Raw genomic sequence first — 10791 nt, 5'->3', positions numbered from 1 at the left:
GAGTGCAATCATCAATAAAAGTTACAAAGTGCTTATATCCCAGTCATGAAACAACTGGAGATGACCAAACATCACTATGTATTAAATGAAAATGAATGATTGCATGCTCAAAATAAGAAGGAAATGGTAAAATATGACTCTTACATAAACCACAAGTAATGTAATCTTTATTCACATTCTTAAAATAAATAGCAAAAATAGGTAAACTACTACAAGTAAATAACTGATCAAGTTTCTTAGAAAAATGATGGCCAATGCATTTATGCCACAAATGCCAATCATTATTACATTTAAAAGATTCAGAACTAGAAGTAATAGAAAGCAAACAAGAAGTAAAACCAAAAGCAGTCTTATTCTTCTTAAACTTCAAGGCAAAAAGTCTTCCCAGATTGTCGGTCATGTATCAAACAACCATCAAAAGTAAATGAGACATTGTTACTTTCCTCTACAAGTTGGCCAACAAAAATCAAATTGGTGGTGAGTTTAGGTACAAATAAAGTTTTGGATAAATGAAAATGAGATGATTTAGAGGTAAATAAATACAAATCATCACAACTAAATATGTCAAGTTTCTCACTGTTTATAGTGATAATATGTCTATTGGGAAGATGGGGTTTGGGATACTAACCAAGAGTAGCCCTTGTCATGTGGTTAGAAGCTCCTAAGTCAATATACCAAAGGTGATTCGGTGAAGGGCAATAGGTCGATGACTTACTAAACAAACTGATAGCAGAGAATGCTGAGGAGATGACCGAGGACATGAGCTGTCGAATCCTTTCTTCAGACATGCCATTGGAGGTATCGTTTTGGCCAACTACAAAAGTGATAGAGGATGAGGCATTTGAACCATCTATAGCAGTCTAATAGGCCTTGTAGTTCCCTTTCTTCTAATTTGGACCACTACCTTTCTGAGGCCGAGTAGGACATTCAGTGATAATGTGGCCGACCTACTTGCAATAGATGCATGTGTTCTTCTTCTTAAAATGGGAGATAACATGCTCATACTCTTTACATTCATAACACTATATCTTAGAGAAATCCTTCTTCCCCTTTGGTTTAATTGTCTTCCTTCCAATGCAATCTGAATAGTCAATCCTCAAAATCTCCCCAAGAATAGTATCTAAGTCAAGAAGTGTTCATCAACTTAGGATATTAGATCGGACAACTTCAAATTCCGTCATTTAGATGCATTAGAAAATGCATAATTTTTCTCCTGTCAAAGTGTTTCTTCATGTTTAACACAATTGTCTGAAGGATCATCTCCCATGTGAACTAACTCATATTTTGTCCAATGGTTAATGAACTCGACATATTATTCCTAGACCTTTCTATCTCCCTAATAGTAAGAAAAAATGTCAACCTCTATCTTATACTGTCTAGAGGTATTCGATTGCAGATTAACTTTCTCAAGATATTAATACATCTCATAGATTGTCTTGTACCCTCTCATAGAAATAGCAATATCAGTTTCGGTCGAGCCTAGAATTCATGACACAATTTTTATGTTGTCGATCTTCCACTGATTAAATTCCTTAATGTTAGAGTCATCAGGTTTAGACATAGAACCATCTAGATATCCCCAAAGACCCTTAGCTTCGACATGGAACAAAAAATTGACCTTCCATAGTGTGTAGTTCATACCGTTGAACTTAATAGGAAGAACATCCATCCCTTCTGATGACATTGAAAGGCAAAAAGCAACAACACACACTTCCAAAAACCAAGAGAAATTCGAACTAGAGAAGAAAAAGAAGAGTACATTTATATTGATGCCCCAAAAAGGCAACTATAGAGTTATGTAGAACTGAAAAGTGGATCAAAACCCCTCAAAGACAAAATCGATCCAAACCAAACCAAAGAGGTTCAATAGATTTGCTCTGAGTGACACCAAATCTAAAGTTTCAGGCTGATCAGATGTCTCTATAGGGAGATATGAGAAGAAAGGTTAACCCAATGGCGCAACAATCTAGAAAACAAATCCATAAAGTTCATATCTGTAATCGATCCAGGAAGATAAATAAAGAAGGCACTCAAGAACTTCCAAATACTGTTAGAGAGTTCTTGAATTAGTAGTAGCAGAGGTGTTGTGTGAAGTTCAGGTCGTGACTTGCTCTAATACCATGTCAGTCGAAAGTCAAAAGAGAGAGAGAGAGAGAGAGAGAGAGAGAGAGAGAGAAGAGAGTACAGCCAAATAGTGGGTGTGACATCTTGCGTCGGTTGACAATCTAAAAGATATATTTATATTAAGTTATAAAATGATAAATCTGCCCTTAGTGTACAAGAAAGAGATAATAGAAAGAATAAATATACAGCAAAGAAAAATAAAAGTACAAAAATAACCCTACGGCTAGATTTCACTATCTCTACAATTTCCACATAAAAATATATGGACATGGTCTCATGTATAGGCATCTAGTATAAACAATTAAAACTAACCTGTTGTTGACCATTTCTTTACAGTTTTCTCAATACATGAGAAGCTTTAAAATTCACTATAAACAGTAAAAAAAGTTGTTGTTGACCATGTCTTTTTTACAGAGTTCTCAAAACATGGGAAGCTTTGGATATTTTACATCTAGTAAAAATATATGGACATGGTCTCAAGTATAGGCATCTAGTATAAACAGTTAAAAATAACTTCTTGTTGACAATTTCTTTACAGTTTTCTCAAAACATGGGAAGCTTTAAAATTCAGTATAAACAGTAAAAAAAAATTGTTGTTGACCATGTCTTTTTTACAGAGTTCTCAAAACATGGGAAGCTTTGGATATTTTCCATCTGGAAGATTTTCCATCTCAAAACATGAGATGCAGCTGGAAGATTTTTCATCTGGGAATCCACTTGAGACGGAACTTGACTTCAGTGCTTCAACATCCAGTTCAATGGATATTTTCCATCCATCATTCTTGTTGGAATCCTTCAGCATGTCAACAATGTTTTTCATCTTCTTATGCTTTAAATAGATCACCACCTAGTGTACCTCATGCAGATGTTACTTTTTCAACAAATAGTCCCATAATTGTCTCTGTCTGCACCATTAAAATATCACTGATATGTCTTCCGGACTCACATAGGCTGGAAAAGAAAAAGAATTAGCATAAAAAATGACTAGACCTTTCACTTGATACGACAATACATTAAGAAGAAGAAACAGAAATTTATTTGACCTCCATTTGACATCACTGTTTTAGTTTCTTTACATTTTTCCCCTGCCATTCTTGGAGGGCCTCCTATTCACAAACAAGTGAAGTGAGCTATACAGCTGTCTTTATTCAGCATGGACCTTACATTGACATCATTAATTAATAATTACATGATTGTTCTAGAAGCATGTTACTACTTATTAGGGATTCAAGTTTCACAAATTTCAAACAAGTCAAGTTGCACAGAACAGATTAGGGCAAACTGTCCAATAAGCGAGAGAAAGAGATGAAACACCCAAACAGAGATTTTTTGGGGGCTTTTTTTATCAGCAAGATTTGTTTGTGCATTAGAGAGGCCTCTTAAAAGGGCAAAAGGTCTTATCCGAGGGGATTTTTCACTATAGGGGATTATTTGTTGCTTTTTTAATACAAGGAATTAAGCAAACACATCTGCTTCTATTCCTTAAAATTCCCTTTCTTCCCCTGCTGTGAATTCACATAGCATATCACCCTCTGCACTTTAGGATTTATTTGGGTTAAGCGTCTAGAGGCAATTTTAGGTAACTCTCTTGATTTTTGTAAAGAACACAACTTTTGGTGTCAGAGAGAGAGAGAGAGGGTAATTACAGTGTCGCAATCATGCAATCAAAGAATTCACATTTTTATAATGCATGATTAACAAGGATCCCATGGTGAATTGCTGTTATGAGTCTCACCAGGTTTCACCATTCAAATACAATGTTTGCAACCTTCTTTCACCCAGATGGTTGGATGGATCGCAGCCCAATCAAGTTTGCTAGGGAAATTTAATGGCGCTGCAAAGTAACGAGGATCGGCACCATTATGTCTCCTGGGCAAAGCAATGAGGATGTCGACTGTTAAAATGCCTATGGAAAGAGTTGTTCTGCTAAGAAAGCCATACATGACCAAATTGAGGTCTTGTGGGATCCATCCATCAACGGATGGGATTGCAAAATGCACCTCTCTAACCTCAATAAGGAAGCAAGCAAGTTTCCCAAGGATGGCTATAACAATAGATGTCCATATCCTCGCTTTTGTATATGGGCTTTGGCCCTTTATGAACCAAAAATACAAATCTGATCCATTGATGCAGAAACAGATAGGAGGAAGAAGATCGACATATGGTGCAGCGTCTCGGAACCCCAGCAGCCGAGATGTACCTTTGGCCATTCCTATGCATAGGGCAGCCTAAATTCTCTCAGATATGGTTTCCAATATTAAGGGATCAGACTTCTCTATTCAAAACAGCAGAGATATTTTCGTAATTTTGTTTTAGTTGGTAGAGGCAAATAATCAAGGAGATCACCACAAAGAAACCACCAAGGAGATGATAACATCACTATGCGTCAAGTCCAAGAGATTACTTCCACATCACTGTGTTAATGGTACTTCCTTTCCAAAAACTAGCACTCAAACACCTTAATATTCTATCAGATGAATACATGATATACATTCTGTTCAAGAGGGCCAACAAAAAACTAATCAGAAAACTGGAACAGAGCAAATGATCAGACCAAACATTTAATTATATACGTGTGTATATATACCATATAATATACTTGTGTATAAAATAATAAACATTTAATATACATGTGTATATAATATACTTATGTATATATAACATATAATAAAATAAGCATATTACAATATATAAAAATGTTTGGGCCCAAGCCCAACCCAGAATTTTCGAGGCTTTACGCGGGACTGGGCATGGACTGGACCTGACACAGTTCTAGACACAGCCCCTAAATAAGAGTTGTTGCGCTTATACCACTACATCACTTCACAACAAGTCTCCAACAATAGTTGCAAACATATTAACACAACACAAGCATGACAATTTCCACATTTCATGGTATACACAAACAAATATTATAAAAGTTTAAACTATTTTTCTTAAACTTACAAAGACTTTACAAAATCTCCGTAGAGCCCCCGATCAAGAACTGATGATCGGGGGTAGCCCTTTAGTTCTTTTCTCATATTACAAGTAAAATTCTCAGATTAACCACATTAAACCACTTCAGTTATTTTCTCTTAGCACAGAAATGGGCTACACAAGAGGGGTAGCCCTCCCTGTAAACCAAATCGCCATCAATACATTCTAAACATTGCATACGATGCAACCGCAAAACTAAATATTCTTTCACTACTTCCATACACATTCTATGGGATGGTCCGTCTCCACAACTAACCTGCAAAAGAATGAGAAGAGCACACAGAAAAATACCTTCAAAAGTAATTTAGTGATTAAAATGACAGAAATATTGTGCTGTTATTTAACTCCAATCTCGTGAAGATACAAGAGATGAAGCTGATGACAACACACGTTTTATGAGTTTATCAGCCTCCATATCCACTATTTAGAACAGGATAAGAGGATAGTTTAAACTCAATTTAAATACATTCTATCAATAAATCTCTCCACTGCATATTTAATCATACAGTGAATCCCACATAATGGTCATATGCTGGAGGTATTAAGTTACATAAATATTTCTATACATGGAATAGACTCTCATTAAGTTATGCTCATGAAGATCGTTTTTTTTATTTCTATATCTAACATTACACTTTTACAAACAATATTAGCATATATGCCCTGCCAATCAAATTGTAAAAAGCACATCAACATGGAAGGAAAATAACTTGATTACGTACAATTGCGATAACCTCACACATCTGGTTTATTTTTTAAGATATTCAAACTACAGCTAGTTTGTTTTCTACTATCAGTTAAAATGATGTTATTAGGTCTTCTAATAGAGTGGCTCAACGGTTGACATGCTGGGACATTGAATCTGGTTAGGGGTCTCATGGATCCTTGATCTGTGCTATCATAGAAGACCAAGGGAAAATGATATGAACTCTACTTTTATTAATAGACTTTCTACGTAGACGTGGGATAACAAGGCAAGACCTCAGCAATATCCATTAATTTCATATGAAATGCAGTTTTCCCAAGTAGGTTCTCCCTGTAAACAGGGGCTTGGTTCTACTACACCTCAAATTATATGGATATAATCATCACTGGAAAACCCAGCAGAGTTTGTATTTAACCATGCCCAAGGTTTTAAAAAAAAAAAAAGAAATACACTTGAGTGCTTGAGGAACAAAAATAATTAGGACTACAAAAGCCAAAATATGCATTAAAGCCTCAGAAATATCCAGTAATTTCATAGAAAAATGTAGCAGCTCCAAGTAGGTTCTCCCTGCAAACAGGGACTTGGAACCAACTACACCTCAAAAAACATGGATAACTCATCACCAGCAGTTGATCAAACGAAAGGGAAAAAATGAAAAAGAAACAAGGGAATCATTCCTTAGATAATAATAATAATAGGTTGTTCAAATCCATCATTCGGACAACTCGTCAATCTACTGGAACTTGGCTCAGAACATGTATCAGCTCTATCAATCAAGAATTCTCTGAAGCAGAACTGGCATTTAAAGCTGTAAGTTTATCATCACTGCTCATCCACTTATATAATTTAAGAAATATTATGCAAAAACGGTAAATTAGAATTATCAAAAGATATAAAATCCTATAAAACAACGTCAGCTCATATCAAGAAATTCAACCATTTTTTCCTTGTATGCTTCATGGATTTCTCTCAGAAGCGCGGATAATATATAATCATAGCCAACGCCAATTCATATTAGGATTTGCAAAGGAAATTTTGAGAAAAAACAGCGCTAAAGCTACGAAGATTAACATTCATCTGACCTATGGCGAGAATTTTTAGAGGCAAGACCATTGAAAGGGTGAAACCCCCACGTTAAAACCGCCGATTTAATTATCTGCCTCCATGACAGAGCTATTTCCGAGTGTTATCGGGAAAGAGCTAAAGGTGAGGAGAGGCAAGAGATGAAGGATTTAGAGATGTGGCCATTGCTTTGACACAGATTAGCCGGTCAAGAGATCAGAGCTAAACTGCAACACTAAACGGCTCACTTTAGCACGTGCAATGGGGCTTTCACCGTCATCTAAGCTTTCAGAGAAGCCCGGGGTGCACCGTGCAGAAACACCCTAGAAGATAACAAGAATCTGTAAAGAGCCGAGATGCAATGAAATCGTTTTGCTTCTAAAGATCTCGAGCGAAATGAAAACCCTAACACCATAGCGGCAAAGAACGACTCCTATGAGAAACTGAAAAGGCCCTCAAGGGGTTCGGCTTATATAGAGAAGCAGAGAACATCTCTAATAAAACCCTAGAAAGCTAAAACCGTGTAAGTCATAAGTGGGCAACCGCGTAAGTGGGATGGAATGGGCTGGATCGAGGGCAATTGCAGTCCAACATCTGAACAACTCTTTGTTTTGGGTCCGGGACAAATCCAACCCATGTGCTATTCACAAGAATCACAACTAACATAAATCTATCCACAACCAAGGTTTTAAAAAGACTCAGCTAATATCTCCATATTGTGTGCTTTATTTCATGAGAAAGGTTGTTAAAACGGTGTGCGTATAAGTTTGCCCTGATAGAATCCAATATCGATCAAGGGACGAGGGGGCGGGTGGGTATAGGTTTGCCTGGATAAATTACATATTTATATATAAACACGTAATTTATTTTATTTTTATACATATTTCCTTTTCATTACTTATATATTTATTAATATGGGCCTTATGTTTTTAAATGTTTATTTTTTATTTTATTTATATTTATAACTTACATATTATATTATTTTATGTTTAAAATTAATCATAAGTTTGATGGTAATAATTCATCTAAATAAAAGTATCTATTTATTTAATTTGCATATTCCATTGTTTATTCACACACGTAGAAACATACATACATACAATCAAAATTATTTCTAATTCCCTTGTATATTTTTCAAATACATTATTATTACATAGTAAATTTATATACATTATTTTTTATTAAATTGTGTTCTTTTTAATGTGATACTATTTAAAATTTTATTTTACATTTAATAACACTTTTTTACTAAATAAAAATAACTTTATGAAAAAAATGGTATAAATTAATATATTTTATTTATAAAATTAAATAATTAATTTCTTAAATTTTAATAAGTATTATAACTAATTTATATTTTTTTCAGTTATAAACTTTTAATGGTTATTTGTATGATGCTTATGCTTCACCAATTTGAGGCACAAGGCGTTGATGCATAGGCCTCTCAAAAATAGAGGCATCAGCCTCTTAACAAAGGGGCAAAGCGCTTGAAGCCATGCATTTCAGCTCCACCTCGCATCGAGGTGTGCACCTTAGTGATGCATATACGGATTGGATCAGATTCGAATCAGGGTATATTTAAATTCAATTCGATATTGTTTATATCAAATCTAATATGATATGAAGATCCAATCGGATCTAATAGGACCCAATTTGAATTTGAATCCTATTGGTAAGTCAAATCTTTGGGTTTGGTACAATTCGATTTGTTTCTTTAAAATTTAATAAATTATTACAAGAAAATTAAAGTAAAAAACAAAAAAAAACATTTATTTTTATATACTTATAAATAAATAAATAACATATATATGTATTATATATAATATATATTTATATCAAATCGGATAAAGGTGATCCGAATCCAATCCGATTTCTAATTGAATCCTATTATCCAATTCGATCCAAACAGGAGTTGTTCGAATTCAAACAAATATGATCAAATCTCAAATCATATCAATTCATGATCCGATCCATTTGCATCCCTAATGCACCTCAATGCCTCACCTCAACACCTTTTAAAACTATGCCCACTAGAGAGCCTAAATTTACTACAAACAAACATTCTCCTCACATAACATTAGCTGTCCATTATAAATATCTCATGTACATTTATGTTAAATTCATGGGCAACCGTACATTCAAAACATCTCACTTAGGAATTGCAATAGGGCGGGGATCATATTCATTGTCCCCAATCCCCTGATTCTGAAATTAACTCCCATCCTCGTCCCCGTTGTCGGGGATAAAATGTATCCTCCATCCTTGACCCCTGATGGGGATGGGTTCCTTGCAGGGACCTGAATCCCCAAAATATTTGTAGATAACAGTATTTTTTTTTAATTACTTAAAATAAATAAAAAAACTTAAATTATAAATAATGTTTTAAATATGTTTTGATATATAGAAATAATATAATAATTTATATTTAATATAGATAACATTTAATATATATATATATATATATGTATATGTATATATATAATCGAGGTCGAGGCAGGGCGGGGGACCTCAATCCCCATCCCCGACCCCAACCCCAATCGGGGATTCTTATTAATCCCCATCCCTGCCCCACCAAAATAATCTTCATCCCCGATCCCATCGGGTCAGGGAAGTCAGGTCCTTGTTGGGGATGGGGAAAATTGCCATCCCTAATCTTAGTTGCCATTCATAGAAATGTTCTACATGGTTGTAGCATATCTGAATTATTTCTTGTGAGGGGTTCCTTGTAAACAAAGACTTCGTACACACTCTATAAGCATGAAAATCTAGGCATGCGTTAGGAACATCTCCCCATAAATTCAACAAACATGTACAAGAGATATTCCTAATGTGTAGCTGGATGCAATGTATGCAAGAGGTATACCTTGGCATACATTGTGAGAAATATGAGATCCTCTACCTTGGCATGTTGGAAATTTAGCAATGTTGCATTTGTGACTTCTAAGTTACTCTAGCTGCTTTGAGGTAGAGAAGTAAACGAACAAGATTGGATTTGAATTGGGATATATCTGAATCTAATCCGATAGAAATTTCATATAATCCGAATTGAATGCATATCATTTTACTGGATATCTGCTAAGGATTTGAGTTGATTCAATATATGCAATATAAATACATTTATAAATGTATGTATGTATGTGTATGACCTGATAGGGGTGTGATTCAAATTCGTTCATACATTGTGATCCAATCTGGTCAAAGAAAAAATCCGGCTAGGGATATCTTAATCCGATAAAAGAGGACTAGATTTGAATTTGAATTGAATCATAATTTGATCCATTTGCACCCCTATTTTGAGGTATTTCGAACCAACTATTCTAGAGGTTGAAGTGGACAAATAGAGATGGCGATTTTCTCCATTTCTTCAATCCCCATAGACCCCCCTCCCAATGATGGGATGATTTTCCCCCCAATGGGGACAAGGATGGAAAAATTATCATCCCCAACGGCAACAGGGAGAGTATTCCCCGCCCCACAAGGCCTCACCCTCATAGGGATCCCCACTTATATATGGACGTACATATGCGTGTATCTATGTATATTAATATTTTTTAATAATACGTTTGAATATATTTCTATATTTTTTAATTGGATTTGTAAAACTTAACTATTTTATTTTAGTTTTTTAATAAAATAAAAATAAAAACAAAATAATTGGCACAATAAAAAACAGGGGTAGTGTAGATCTCCGTGGGGATCGGGATGACCTTGTCCCCACCACTAGGGACAAGGACAAGAACAAGGAGTGGCTCCCCATTCCCACCCCACCCTATTGCCATTCCTATGGATGAACAACCCAAAAATGACTTACTAACATTCGATTTGGGATCGTCAAAATTTTCACCATATGCCCCATTCCTTTGGATCTTTAGATTTTTTTCACCAAACATAACTTATGATAGGGTGGGCATGCATCGAGT

The 10791-nt window shown here is 35.1% G+C and overlaps 1 long non-coding RNA gene and 6 other non-coding genes across 7 annotated transcripts; all 7 read right to left on the bottom strand.

The window, feature by feature from the left end:
* Positions 1–5034: 5034 nt before the first annotated feature.
* LOC148877936 (uncharacterized) lies at positions 5035–7516 on the bottom strand. Its single transcript, XR_016099651.1, has 2 exons — positions 6892–7516; positions 5035–5359 (listed from the first exon to the last, which is right to left on the bottom strand). It is a non-coding gene; the product is annotated as an uncharacterized LOC148877936 (long non-coding RNA).
* On the bottom strand, positions 5427–5532 carry LOC148877942 (small nucleolar RNA snoR97). The gene has a single exon (XR_016106221.1). It is a non-coding gene; the product is annotated as a small nucleolar RNA snoR97 (small nucleolar RNA).
* LOC148877941 (small nucleolar RNA Z278) lies at positions 6083–6199 on the bottom strand. Its single transcript, XR_016106431.1, has one exon. It is a non-coding gene; the product is annotated as a small nucleolar RNA Z278 (small nucleolar RNA).
* On the bottom strand, positions 6319–6436 carry LOC148877940 (small nucleolar RNA Z278). Its single transcript, XR_016106430.1, has one exon. It is a non-coding gene; the product is annotated as a small nucleolar RNA Z278 (small nucleolar RNA).
* LOC148877939 (small nucleolar RNA Z223) lies at positions 6551–6643 on the bottom strand. Its single transcript, XR_016106033.1, has one exon. It is a non-coding gene; the product is annotated as a small nucleolar RNA Z223 (small nucleolar RNA).
* On the bottom strand, positions 6724–6810 carry LOC148877938 (small nucleolar RNA U36a). Its single transcript, XR_016106009.1, has one exon. It is a non-coding gene; the product is annotated as a small nucleolar RNA U36a (small nucleolar RNA).
* LOC148877937 (small nucleolar RNA snoR134) lies at positions 7046–7187 on the bottom strand. Its single transcript, XR_016105988.1, has one exon. It is a non-coding gene; the product is annotated as a small nucleolar RNA snoR134 (small nucleolar RNA).
* Positions 7517–10791: the final 3275 nt, after the last annotated feature.

Source organism: Nelumbo lutea, chromosome 1 (genome assembly GCF_056320005.1).
Source record: "Nelumbo lutea isolate HS-2025 chromosome 1, American lotus-T2T, whole genome shotgun sequence".
NCBI classification, from domain to species: domain Eukaryota; kingdom Viridiplantae; phylum Streptophyta; class Magnoliopsida; order Proteales; family Nelumbonaceae; genus Nelumbo; species Nelumbo lutea.
Note: the sequence above shows the minus strand (reverse complement) of the source record. Positions and strands in the feature narration are given on the sequence as shown.